At 31.7% G+C, this 15137-nt stretch overlaps 1 pseudogene; it reads right to left on the bottom strand.

Annotated features, from left to right (window-relative positions):
* Positions 1-1317: 1317 nt before the first annotated feature.
* Positions 1318-13351, bottom strand: LOC120146242 (annotated as a pseudogene).
* Between the last annotated feature and the right edge of the window lie 1786 nt (positions 13352-15137).

The raw sequence follows: 15137 nt of genomic DNA, 5'->3' as shown, positions 1-15137 counted from the left end.
AATTCTAAGTAAGATGGCATATGCAATACGTAGGGAATGCATTAGGAGGTGACCATCTACTTCTCGGTCTGTCAATCGTAGCCAACAACCCAGGTGAACGGTCTAAGATCATACAAACACCATATTGGGTGACAACATGGAAGTGCAAGTTTGAAAGAAAAAAATTTCACGTTTCCTAGGACTCATTTTTAATAATGGAGAAGGCAATGAGGAATATATTTTTGTTATCATCTTGTGTAACAGCTATCATAAGGATGTGTTTGTATAAGTCATACAAAAAAGTTCCATCCACTTGAACCATATGTTTGCAGTAACGGAAGCCTTCAATTTGTGACTAGAAAGCCTAGAACAAGCCTCTAAAAACTCTCATCCTAGGGATAACTTGTCCATCAAATGTGGTTGCAGGAAAAATGTAAGAGCGAACAATGGTTCATGGGATGAAATATTCTATTTCATGCAATATATGTGGCAACTCATTATACGACTGATCCCAATCATCATACAGTAGTGCCATAGCTTTCCGTTTGGCCATCCACGACTTATAATAAGATGAAATATAACCAAATGTATTTGGTATTGATGTCATGATCATTGATACAGAGATCCTCAGATTTTCTCAACCAGTAGCTTCACGTAAGTACATATGATATCGGAGTCTAAGTGTTTGTGGTCTTGTGACAAGGAGCTGAACGGGCAACTATGTTAGTTGTGGAACCTTGTGACTTCCCACAACATCTTTCGATGTAGGTACGAGATACATATCTCCACTAATAACCAATTTTTTGTTAATACATCTGACAAAATATGTCTTCTGGTCAGACTCCACAACGGTGAATTTTATATGAGTTTTTTTACAAAACTCCTTCACAACTATTTGTGCATCCTTCTTACTCCCAAACTGTGACCCAAATCCAAACTCCATTGATACATAATCTGAGGTCCTTCAGTGGGCTGCAGATATATCAGGCATATCAGGATTCTTATGATTCCTTATGGCATCATAGTTTATGTCATGCATTGCAACTGCATGATGATATTGAGGCATCTGGGGTGCGAACTTTCTTCTTGCATGGCTGTTGGTGGATGTGTCCAAACTGACGGAGCATTATGCATTGCTTGGCCATGAGAAACGACTGCCTCCCAGACATTACCCTCTATATCAAAGGCTTATCCCTCTGAAGTAGCCTCGACGATATCAGATTCATCGATTATTAGTGTGTCATCATCTATCATAAGCAAAACAAAAGTTTCATCGTCCTCGCTGAAATCAATAAGGATTTCACCGAACTGCCCGACGAGGTTATCTACATTTGATGGTCATGCTTCTGTAGTCATTGGTGCAGTAGTTGAGGAACTAGAAACATCTGCAATTTCAACAATAATCTCAATCATTTGATTATTGGAAGATTGGTGAAGGTTAACCATAACAGCTACATCGTCATCATCATCGAGTAGGATTGCTCCATATTTGAGCGGAGTCTCTAAAACGATGTGTAAATATCTCAAACTTGAAACAAAAACTCTAATTTTGTTTTCAATTTTCATCTTTATTTGCCCATGATCTACATTTTCCATGAACATCATGTTCACGGGATTTTGTGACATGAACTGAACACCATCTTCAGCTTCAACAACTTGGTCATTTGGGTGGACGACTACGAAAAACTTGTTTGTCATAGCTTCAGAGAGAGATTGATCTTTTGCTTGTTCAATACAATTGAAAAAATAACAAGCCTTGTGAAGATTCATCTAAAGTGAGCCAATTTAAAACCAATTTGGCCCTACATTAATTAGCATCTAACAACTCTCTAGTGAAATGTCATCTCAATATTCAATGATTCAGCTACTTTTTGGTGCTCAATCAATGCACCATTTCAGCTACTTTGCAGATATCATTTATTGCAGCAATAATGCACCGTTTTATCTATTTCTAGGCCTGTAAATGAACCGAACGTACACGAATAGAGGTATGTTCATATTTGTTCATTTAATAAATAAACGAACAAATTTTTTTTGTTCATGTTTGTTCATTAAAGAATATAGATTGTTCATGTTCGTTCATTTAATAAATAAATGAACATAAACGAACACGAACATAAATGAACACGAACATAAACGTTGGAGACCCTACCTTCCATTGTTCTTTCATGAAAAATAGTTGACAATGCAAATCAACCAAATCTACAGTGATAAATAGCATAAGAGCTGATTAGCAGTGATGAAATGTTTGAATATATCAGATATTTCGATCGATCTTTTAAAGATATTAAATGATTCACACAAATTTAATTTAACACTATAACATTTATCTTAGTGGTCCATGATCACATATGAACAATCATTTTCCACTACGTTATTTTAATAAATTTGTCGGCTAAAAGTTTTGTGATATCAATGTCAGACTTTAGTGAGATTTGTTAATAATGGTCCTTTCCATTGGCAGAGTAGAAAATTTAACAGCATGAAGATTTCGAACGGTATAAATTGGACTACAATGCAATAACATAAATCTGAAATCCCTCCGATGCTACATATCTAACTGATATTATTGTTAAACCACCATTCAAAATTTTAACGTACCTAAAGTCTACTCCACAATTAAAGGTCACACAAGAACTATGAAAACAAAAGTTCATTGTCAAAGTGTATTTTCTACTTATTAATGGGTTCTTCTTGGAAAACCCATTACTTCAGCTATTACATTCTTTTTCAGAAATTGCATAGAAACCTTTGTTTTGTTTTCTGGCAAATTCTATATATTTTTCTCTTTACTGATGCTCATATGCTTCCGATTGTTACCTTTATCTTCCCATCTATTTCTATAAAGAAGTATGATGTTTTCTTGAGTTTTAGATGTGAAGATACCCACAATAACTTTACATATCAACTATTAAGCCAAATAAAATAGAGAAAGAGATGAAAATAGACCTGTAAAACTTCAGATTGCACTATAATATAACTTGTTTTGAAGCTTTCACCGATTGTCTCCACTCTCCAATGAACACTAGGGTTTGGAAAAAATGGGGAAAATGAATATAGGTGCGAGATGCCTCACGGTTAACATATTGGATTTAATCTCCAAATAAAATTAGGTTAATTATGGAGTTGGTCATCAGAATATTAAATTAATTAATATTTTTAAGATGCTTACAAATTGGTCACCAAAATTGATTTAAAAAGACTGGGTTAAACATAAATGAACGAACATAACCGAACGAACATAAACGAACATAACCAAACGTTCACGAACGTAAATGAACGAATGAGACCTATGTTCGTGTTCATTCATTTAATTAAATGAACACAAAATCTTGTTCATGTTCGTTCATTTAATAAATAAACGCACATAAACAAACTTCCCGACGCACGGTTCATGAACGGTTCGCTGAACGTTCAGTTCATTTACATGCCTAGCTATTTCAGAGCTCATTCAATGTATAATTCAAGCAACTATTCAAAAAATGGGTGAAAATAGTGGTGCATTATCATATTCTGCAACTTTTTATTGATATATCAACTCAAATAAGAAACCTTTTCAATGTTGAATTATCACTTCAAATCATAAAAAACATGTATTTTAACCAGGCCAAAATTTTCACTGTTTTAGCTACTTTTCGGTGCTCAATCAATGCACCGTTTCAGATACTTTTCATAGGTATTTTAATTCATCAATATTGCACCATTTCAACAACTTTTCAGAGGTCATTTATTACAGTAATAATGCACCAGTTGGTTTTTTTAGAGCTCATTCGATGCAGAATTTAAGCAACGTTTCACCAACTTTTCAGTCCTCATTTAATCATCTTCAGCAACTATTAATATGTGTTAGCTATAAGTCGTTTTACTATGATATTGAACAAAAAAAAACAAAAACCTTCAATCTTTCAATTCAAAAGCTTGAGATTTTTGCCAAACATGTTGTGCAACTGTTTTTTACGATTGTAAATCTATAACAATGTGTTTCCAAAAAAACATTCAACTACATGAGTTGAAGTTCAGTACAGAAACAAGAGTCCTAGTCGGAAGCAGTAGAAGAGCATCTTCCTTATATTATAAATTTCCAGTATCATGCACACGGTTTCATCTAAGCGATGATGTAGACCTTGCTGGCATGATTAAGACATATTTCTATCACTCTTCGTCTAACGTCTATTTGTTTGTAGAGTTTGATGATCTCGACCTTGCTCATACCATTGAGGATGTTGCTTCTAGCTCAAATATCCCACTAACTTAGAAAAATGACCATGAAAAAACATAGATGACTGAGACCCAAAAGCATGGTTCCAATCCGTACGTGAATGGCAACAACAAAAAGAATGGGGAATTGAAGAACTTAATCTTACTTCTAACAAGTCTACTGATTACGAAGATTAAAACTTCTTAATCAATATTAACTACTATGTTAATGATTTTATTTAATGTTTACGGTGTTCGTAAGGTTAGTCCTATTTACGTCCTTATGTTAAAGTTTTAAGTTTGTAGTTTTTTCTTCCTAATGTGCACTTCTGAAGGTCTACTCTAATGTTCGTAGTGTATTGTTCTTTTCAGCAATATATATATCTGATTTTTTTAAATAAAAATTCACATAATAATCTTGAAAAAAATAATTTTTTAATTAGAAATATTAAAATATTGGGCCCAAAATAAAAAATTATATGCATTTTAGAAAATGTCATAGATCCCATAACATTTTTAGGTGCCTATTGGGCCAAATAATTATTCCAGATGCCATAATAGGTCAAAAAACCAATTTTTGATAGGGTTTTTGGCACAATAGGGTAAATGGGTAAATTATTTGGGAAAATAAGTTAAGTAGAAGTTTATTTTGAGATATACAACACTTTCTACTGTATTTATGGAACTCGTCATCTCGAGGTGTTGAGTTTTAGTAAAAAAAAATTAATTAAGCCTCGTCACCTCGAAGTGACAGGTTCCAATAAAATATAAATTTTTATTAAAATTTAAGACATCAAAGTAAAAAGTTTAAATAACAAAATAAGGTGATTAGTTTCATGCAATATTGAAAATGTCATAGATCCCAAAATAAAAGTGTTTGAGCCCTATTTTATAATTTTTTTTCGCACTGCCTTATTGGAACCAAAAAATTGTTTTCTGAGAAATTAGACTTTTGGTTTTTAAAAATATTTAACCCCATAAGAGTAGGTAGGCCTGTAAATGAACTGAACGTTCAACGAACCGTTCATGAACCGTGCGGCGAGAAGTTTATTTATGTTCGTTTATTTATTAAATGAACGAACATGAACAAGATTTTGCGTTCGTTTAATTAAATGAACGAACATGAACAAAGGGCTCGTTCATTCATTTACGTTCGTTTATGTTCGTTCATTTATGTTCATTTATGTTCGTTCATTTATGTTCGAACAGATGGCAAGTTGAATATGTTACGAAGATTATTGAAGTTGTTTGGATTTCAAGAAGATTGTTTTGTTGAACAAATTAAATTTAAGACTTTATTATGCTCATATAGCTTATTTATGATTTATGTATGTTTTGTCGTATTCGAACAAATTAACTCTAAAGTTGCAAGTTATATTAATGAATTTTAAGTTGTTATTCTTGTTGTTTACTTTTGTTACATTCATTTGTTGTGTTCGAATAAATTTTTTTTGTTTTTGTGTTGTTCGTTTATTGTGTTCGTTTATTATTTAAATGAACGAACATGAACAAACTATATTCCTTAATGAACGAACATGAACAAAAAAAATTGTTCGTTTATGTTCGTTTATTTATTAAATGAATGAACATGAACATACCTCCTTTCGGTTCGTTTACAGAAGAGTAGTGGTTCATATCCCCAAACCCCAAAATATATTTATATATGTAGTCCAAATAATTCAAATATCATGATAATAATAATTTTATAATAATAATTTATTTAAAACCCAATCAACTCAAATCAACCATTTCATTGTCTCATAATTATATAAAATATAGTTAGATTTCAATTTTAACATCAATATACTCATAGAAAAATAAACCACCCCAGACTTGATTACCCCATTCCAAATATTTTTCGGAATATTCATTCAATATTCAAAAATAAATATGAGATATTCACTCTATATAAAATACTTCATAAATATTGATAGAAATATACTTTAATTTATTCCTAATTTGATATAAGATAACTTATAAAATATCCGATTTGGAAAATCAAATTTTATAGAAACTCAGTTGAATATTTTTAAACATAAAAAATTATTTAACATCAGTTAAAAATAAAAATTTATAAAAAAAATCATATTCGATTAATTGGATTCGAATTTAGAAATTCAATGTGTTACAAGTCTTATTCTCTCCTATGGATTCTCTCCATCTTAGCTAATCGTTGTTCGTTATCTTCTTCAATTTTTCATCTCTTTCACGTAGTTATCGGTTGCGAGTCTCTATACAAATAAGAAGAGTTGAACCGTCTACAACTGCCTCAGTTCTACTTTTCTATCACCAACCTAAGGGGATGGTCAGAGGCAACCCTTCTAAAAATTTAAAATGATCATTTTTTTATAATTTTTTTATTTTACATTGATAATTTATACATTGATAATTTTATAATTTAAAATTGTAAAATCTTGTGGATTAGAATTCATTAACACAATGTAAAAGTTTTTTAGTAAAATTTGGAAAATTAGATGAGTGAAAATAAATTGTTGAGATTAATTACTTGTTTTTCTCGAGTGATTATATTTTCATTTCATACTATTAATATCAAATGTCTAGTTTTACTCATCCAACATCTTAAATATGTGTAAAACTAAAAAGTTTCACATTATGTAAGTGGATCCTAATTAACCCTATATATATATATATATATATATATATATATTAGATTTGAGAAATTAAAGGCTGAGATTAAACACTATGAAATCCACTGAAAATAAAGTAGTTTATCTCAGCCTTTGATTTCATCTCATCCAACGATCTAAAAAGGGTGTAAAACTAAAGATTTTACATTATGTGTAAGTGGATTCTAACCCCATACACACATATATATAAATATGGGTTAGGGTCCACTTATACCATGTAAAACAAATAAGTCTTGCACTAAATTATAGCCATTAGATTTAAATAAATAAATGAGTTAGATTTAATTAAAATTTATAACATATAAATAAGTATTTCTTTAACTCACGGTAAAACAATTTTTTTTCTTTTTAGGATTAGGTTTTAGATTTTAGAGTTTAAGAATAAGGGTTAAAAGGTTTAGGGTTTATAATCAAGGATTTAGGGTTTGAACTATGAGGTTTTGAGATTAAGGTAAAAAATATTTTACCTTGAGTTAAAGAAATATTTGTTTACGAGTTATAAATTTTAATTAAATCTAAGCTATTTTTTTAAATCTAATGATTATAAATTAATGTAAAATTTATTAATTTTACATAATGTAAATATAACCTATCCCTATTAATAAAGATAAAAATTACAAAATCATAAGTTTTATCAAATTATAATACAATATATAAATACTTGACAATCTTTTTTTTATGTTGATAATCGTATTATTCATAAAAGAAAATTATAGTTTTAAAGTTTATTTTGTATTTTTCTATAATAGTTACTTATTTTTTTATTAATCTAGGATAAGTACAAGAGTAGTATATGTTCAAAGATAACTTTCAATCTTTTCACATTGAACGTTCACACTCCTTGCATCTATGGTGCTCAAACCCGGGTCCTCAAGAAATAATAACAATTCAGTTACCATGAAAGTCACTTAATTCGTACTAACAAATACTCATTTGATAAAATTAAAAAGCATAAAATAACATAAAAATAATTAAATCATTTTGGGCGTGAACCATGATTTTAATTCGAACCGTTCTAAAATTTTTGGAATCAGTGGAAGTAGTTAACAGAAGTTATAGAATAAGAATAACTTGTAGTTTCTGTACAAGTATAGAAGAATAAGTTTTGATCCTCAACAAAGCCCATAAACTTTCTTTCCCTTAGGCTTGACAAAGTAAAAGAAAGAAAGAAATTCTTTAGATTGCACAGAAGGAACTCAAACTTAAGTCGGGTATATTTATTTCACTGAAAACGTATTTTAAGAAATAATTTTTACAAAATAATTCATTATTTTTAAAACTAAATTTTTGAAAATCATTTTACGGTATTTACATGTATAAATCATTTTCACCGGTTGATAAAATTTTCTAGATTTTTTATTATAAATATCGAATACAATAAATAATATTATTTATTATAAAAAATAATATTATTATGTTTAAAATATATTAAAAATATTATTTTATTAACATAAGAAACAGTATATATCATATCTATTATTTATTAAAATAAAAAATATTATACTATTATATTACTAAAATAATAAATATTATTATTTTGGATATGTTTGTTTCATTGAAATCAGATTTTGAAAAATAATGTTCACAAAACGAATTACAATATTTTTATATAAAAAAAAGAGTTGCTGGAAATCATTTTAGGATGTTTGATTGAAACTTTCTAAACCATTTTCCGTTGGATGATAAGTTTTTTAAAAATTATTTATTATAAATATAAAATACAATAAATAATATTATTTATTATAAAAAATGATATTACTAATTTTAAAAATTAGAATAATAGAAAAATAGTATTAAACTCTATACTTTTGAGGCTTTCTTCCTCCTCTTCCCTCTTCTCTTTTTTTCTTTACAACTTGTGTCAATTTTATTGATCAATCCAACTTTTTCTTCTTTAATTTTGTTTAACCGGCGATGAGACTGGTTTTGATTTTGGTTGCCACCACTGGTGCCGCCCGCCAGTTATCTTTTTTCTTTGTCTTTTATTTAGTTTTTAAAAAATAATAATTATATCTTTGTGACATGTCATCAATTTCCTATGGCACGTTTATCTCTGTCTTTATGGTACATTTTCCTCTGTCTTTTGGTAGTTTACAATTTTTTTGTCGTTATTTTCGTTTAACTTTTTCTTAGGGTTGGATTTGACATCGTCATGACTCATCAAGATGGAGCTTATTTGTTATCATGATGATCTTTCTTACTTTGGACCCTCAGATTGATTTGGATACTCGTTTTGCGTTCGTGGATAGTTTTTTCAAGTCGCTCTTGACTCTGATTTGCGAATTGTTGGTGGCCTTTAGTAATTTCATCCCCTTACGTGATTCGTTTTCCAATGCAGTCATATTTGTTTTATCTTTATTTTGTTCGAGCTTTTTGGTTAGGTTTTTAAACCTTTTCCTTATTTGGTCCTTGTGTGATCTAAGTGACTAGTTTTTGTGTCAATGGTTATAGGAAAATATTCTAATTATAATTTTTTACGTTTACATTATACTTGTAAATTTTCATTGTAATTATAGATATTTTCTACTTTTAATAAAACTAGCGGCTTTCTAACAAATATAAAATAAAATATTATAATTGTCAACACCGTTTTTCGCCTGGGTGGGAAAAGACAAATACCGACTTGGGGGTTTTGTTTGGAAAGGTTTTTGAAATGTGAGGAGTTGTCACCAATCATTTAAGATGCGATTGGGACACCATAAAAACCGGGTGATTTTAAATAAAACATTTTATTTTTATCAAAATACTAAGTTTTAATGTCTGCGAAAATCCAAAAATCAGGTTTGGGAGTCGATTACGTGTGGGGAAGGATTAATACCCTCACAAGCGCCCAATAATTGGTACCTAGTTGATTACCCTATATTTAGAATCAAAAAAATTTTGTGTTCGAACTTTATTTAATTTAAAAATCATTATGGATGCAAAGTTGAAAAGGGTATTCATTTATTAAGGTTGATAGCATTCGACCCTAGCATAAATGCGGGAGATCAGCTATTGTGCCTAATAACCCTACATTGCCTTAATTTTAGAAATCATGATGTCATCTTAAAAAGGATGTCGACCTATTTCAGGAACCACCAGTAGTCACACCTTGAGCACACTTACGGGAGATATATCGTTAATTCCCTAATAAGTTAACATTGCCTTAGGTTTAAAAATAAAATACAATCAAACAAATTTGTATTCATCCTAATTAAGCTAAGGGTAAATTAAGGCTTTTCTAGCTTAAAATGTCAAATTATGAAAATAAATGAACCTAGAAGCTCAAGCCTAAAATGTAAGTTCTAATATTAACCCTATTTAATTTTTAATCAGTTATTGAATTGAACAATCGAGATGGTCCCTTGAGCATTTAGGCGAGGACCAACTCAAATTATTCCCTAAATTAAAGGGGCTAAATTAAAATTTAATCTAAAGTAGAGGTTCTAACATTAACTTAAATTAATTTTAATCAATATTGCAATTCGAATAATTAAATTGGAACCTCGAGCAAAAGCGAGGACCAAATTAAGAATTCTCCTAACTTAAAGATTAAATATGAAATTACGTCTAAGACGAAGACTCTAATATTAATCCTAATTAATCATTTTAGATAAATATCTAATTAAAAAGTTCAAGGACTAACTTTAAAAGTTATAAAGTTAGGGGCTAAACCTAAAAAATGAATGAACTCTATGTACTAAACAAATAAACACGAAATATATCCATTTAAGTTATATATGAAAAATTCAAAGTAAACGAACAAACGAATTAATATAAATGTTAAAAGGTAAAAGAATTATAAATAAGGAAATAAAGTTAATAAAGAATAGAAACAAAACATAAAAACCTAAAGTTCAAATCACGTAATTAGAGGGAAACTAAAATCAAAATGTGAGAAATAACTACAATGACGAGAAAATGAACTTTTTATGGAAAAAAAGAACGGAAAAGAAAAGGAATAAATACATTTAAATAAACAAATGCACATAAAAGTAAACAAATGATAAAATGTAATTAACAATCGATGGACATAAAGTTAGGCTAAATTAGAGTTGTAATTTAAAGGAAACATAAAGAAAACATGGATGAGACAAATCATGAATTAAGCATGTCTTAAAAGGAAAACAAATTGAAAAAAAATCCATATAATGCATGATCAAATCGTATGAAACAAGGAAAACACCAAAAAAAAAGTAAAATAAGAAAGGGAAAATAGCAAAAGCAATACACTATGTTGAACTTAATAAAATAAAATCAATAAGTGACCTATATATAAAGACGCGTTTAAATTACGGGATTAAACAATGAATAACCCAAAAATTACAAAGCATGCAAATAAAAGGGAAAATAACAGTTTTGGTCCATACAGGTGACCAAAATGTAAAAATATGCTAAAATTAAAGGGATTAAATAGTAAATTTACCAAAAAATAGAAAACACAAAAAAAAGGAAATAGCAATTTTGGTCCCTACATGTGACCGAAATGTAGAAACACACTAAAAGTTGTTAGACCTCAGCGTGATTTCTACCAAAATTAACTCTATATATACCAACTTTTTTTTTCATTTGAAACAAAAAAAAATTGAAAAAAGCTCTCCCCTCTCTCCTCGGTCAATCTATTACTGGCATGGGCTTTTTGGTCTATTTTTGGGTATTTTAGGTTTGAGTTTTGGTTTGGGTTAGGTTTGGCTAAAGGTTTGGCTTTATTTTGTAAAGGGTTTATTTTGTTAAAGGGCCCAATTTTTTATTGGCATAATGCAAACAAATACCCTAAGGTTTAACAGTATATGCAAATTTACCCTATTATTTTTTTGAACATTTGACCCACGACGTTTTATTTTGATTCAAAAGTCACCCCCGTTGGATGAAAACGTTAGTAAACTGACGGTCAACGCCTTCAGCTGACTAAGTAAGCACATGTAGATACAAATGATGATGTGGCTTGTCCATGTCACTAATGTATATTGACGTGAATTTGACATGTCATTTTTTTTGGTTAAAAAATTAATATATTTTGAAATTTTTATATCAATGAGATAGTGACACGTGTCACTCTCCCTCCATTCACACGCAACTGAGTTGGCAATTTTTTGCCATAGGCCTTCCTCGAGCTTCACTCGCTCTGAGTGTTCCGACGACAAGGTCGACTCAATGAAGTCAAACAATGCTCTGTAATACTGCACGCTTCTACCACCTCGACGTGAATGGCGCCGTATCGATATTCATTTCTTGTTCTACTAACGTTACCACGCGTGGCACCAATATTTTCACTTGACGGAGAAGCTCGTATCTCGGGTTCTCCAAGGACACGCTCTCGTCGGGCATCTGATAAAGCTTGAACGCGAAATTAACAGCCAATGACTCGTCCGTTTCGTACCTAAGCGAATCGCGACTCAGATCGTTGAGTTTAAGATTCGTTATCACATTGAATTTCAAGCAAACTTCGAATTGCTTAGCGATTTGATTCAACTTATCGCCGACCATCTTTAACACCTCATCCCCACCATTATCAGCAACAGCTGTGATCTTTACCAACAAAGTCTTCGCAATCCCACCCTCCGATAGCGCGTAGAGAAGATTTACATACTGCCTTCCTTGCCCGAGTTCAAAATCAATAACATGCAAGTTCTTACAGTTTGATTTCAACAAAGTAGTCGATTCTCCACCGAGTTAAACCGCAATTTAAGAGCCAACAACATAAACTCCATCAACATGTGCTCGGAACTCCCTTTAGCGTCAGCAAATAATGATAATCGGCTTAGGATCTGGTTTAAAACGTCAGTTTAACCATTGGAAACAACTGAAGTAACCTCCATTTTTGTTTTCCTTAAACAAGTCGAAGCACGAGAAGCCACCGATGTTGTGGACGAAGACAATGAAGAAGTAGGAGATGTAGCAATCGGGTTGTTAGGGCTGCTAGAACTTAATAAGTTTTGTATAGTTTCAGTTTCGGACCACTCGTTGTTGGCATTAGTAATCACCGAAACCGTATCTCCATCGTTGTCGTTGTCGTTGTCGTTGTCTTTGTCGACCAATAGTTGTTTCTCCAACTCTTGTAGTTGATTCCTCATTTTTTTTCTCTGGGTCTTGCTGTTGGACTAGCCGTTTCTGAACTGGGTTCATGCACGGAGCGCCCGATAAACACAGGTTCACAGCCTAGGTTGTGGCTCTGGCGATGATACCGAGAGGAAGCTGTTGCGGTCGTATTTATTGTAAAAGTAACACGCCGTAAAGCAGCTAATTGCTGTTAGGAGACGATAAAGATAGCAGAGAAATCGAGAAAGTGTGCTGGAAATTTCTGGGTTTAACCGAACGTAGATAAAAACCGTCGAGGCCAAGATCATTGTTCTAGTTTTGCTGCATTTGGAAGCCCACTAGTGTTCTCTTGCCGACGAAGCCTGATACAACTCGGTTAACGACCTGTGACATCGGGTCCATGATGATTCCGGGGATATAGTTCCAATATGGCGTGGTGGGTTGATGTTGTTGCTCATGGTGCCCGTGTTAGCAGCCGATCTGCCTGCTATTCCACCGTAAAAATCCATAAAATAAAAATTAATAGAATAAGCTTTTGATGGAACGCATGACAAAACAACGAGAGAGAGAGAGAAAGTGTTTAGCTTACTGCTTGAAAAAGTAAACAGATGGGCGAGTGTTGGACGGTATCATCATGGTGAAAGTTCACAGGTCGATGAAGAGGGAGAGTAAAGAGGAAGAAGAAGAATAGACCATTTTCGTGTGCCACATTAAAGTTAAAAGAGGGAGAGTGACACGTGTCGCTATCTCATACAAAATTTTCAAAAAAATATTAAATTTTAATTAAAAAATCTGACGTGTCAATTTTACGTCATCATAAATTAGTGATATGGACATGCCACATCATCATTTGTGTCCACATGTGCTTGCTTAGTCAGCTGGAGGCGTTGACCGTCAATTGACTAACGGTTTCCATCCAACTAGGGTGACTTTTGAATTAAAATAAAACGTTGTGGGGTTAAATGCTCCAAAAAATAATAGGGGCAAATTTGCATATACTGTCAAACGTTAGAGGTATTTATTTGCATTATGCCATTTTTATTTTGGGCTTGTAATATGTATTTGTTGGTTTATTAAATAATAATTTTATAATATAAATATAATTATAATTATAAGGGTAGGTTGAAAATAGGTGATTACAGCTGCCCCTCTTTGCTCAATGCAGTGAAACGGAATAGAGCAAAGACACACAAAACACTATTTTCATCTTGGTCTCTTATTGTCAAGCTGTGAACTCTTTGTTGGGAATGTCAATTCACCTCTTTCTGTGATGGAATCGAGAAGAGTGATGATGTTGATCCGACCTTATACGCGATGGTTGACCCAAGGTGATGCTGATATAACTATTTATGTGGAATCGTCGAGTCCTTGCTGCAAATGATGTCATCTTGTTTCGTTCTCTTGGCTGAGTCTCCATCTCCAGTTCTTCAAGTTTGATCTCACACCAGCATTCTTCCTTAACCCCCCACCGAATTGTCCTTTCATCTTATAATTTATTGGATCGCCTCTATGAGTGTTTGAAGATCTTCTCATCTGGCTCACTCCAGCCTCGCAAATGAAAAACTTTTCAGAAAAATTAGTTTTCAGGAAAGATTCAAATAAGAAACTTTGGAAATTGCTTTTTCGAAAATTATGTGAAAACATCTTGCCCGAAGGTCTTATGGATAGCCCGAAGGACTTATTATCTTGTTCGAAAGACTTATTGATGGCCCGAAGGACTTCATCAGTAAGAAACTTTGGAAATCGTTTTCTTAGTCTTCAAGAAAAATCAATTTTCAAAAAAGGTTTAACTGAGAAACTTTTGAAACCGCTTTCTAATTTTTCGAAACTCACGTGAAAACATCATGACCGAAGGTCTTATGGATGGCCCGAAAGACTTATAGATGACCCAAATGATTTAAACATCATGTTTAAAAGACTTACCCATGGCCCGAAGGACTTACTAAGTAAGAAACTTTGGAAATCATTTTCTTACTTTTCAAAAAGTTAGTTTTCAGAAAAGATTTAAATGAGAAACTTTGGAAATCGGTTTCTCATTTTTCGAAAATCAAGTGAAAACATTTTGCCTGAAGGTCTTATGGATGGCCCATAGGACTTATCATCTTGCTTGAAAGACTTATAGATGACCCGAAGGATTTAAACATCATGCTCGAAAGACTTACTGATGGCTCGAAGGACTTACTAATCAATAAACCCTTGAAAATCAAGCTTAGTTTCTTAAAAACATTTGGTTATAGTTATCATCAAGAAACCCCTAAAAATTAGGCTTAGCTTCTTTAAAAATTCTTTAGAAAT

The sequence above is a fragment of the Hibiscus syriacus genome, unplaced genomic scaffold (assembly GCF_006381635.1).
Source record: "Hibiscus syriacus cultivar Baekdansim isolate YM2019G1 unplaced genomic scaffold, ASM638163v2 tig00110904_pilon, whole genome shotgun sequence".
In the NCBI taxonomy this organism is placed as follows: Eukaryota; Viridiplantae; Streptophyta; class Magnoliopsida; order Malvales; family Malvaceae; genus Hibiscus; species Hibiscus syriacus.
Note: the sequence above shows the minus strand (reverse complement) of the source record. Positions and strands in the feature narration are given on the sequence as shown.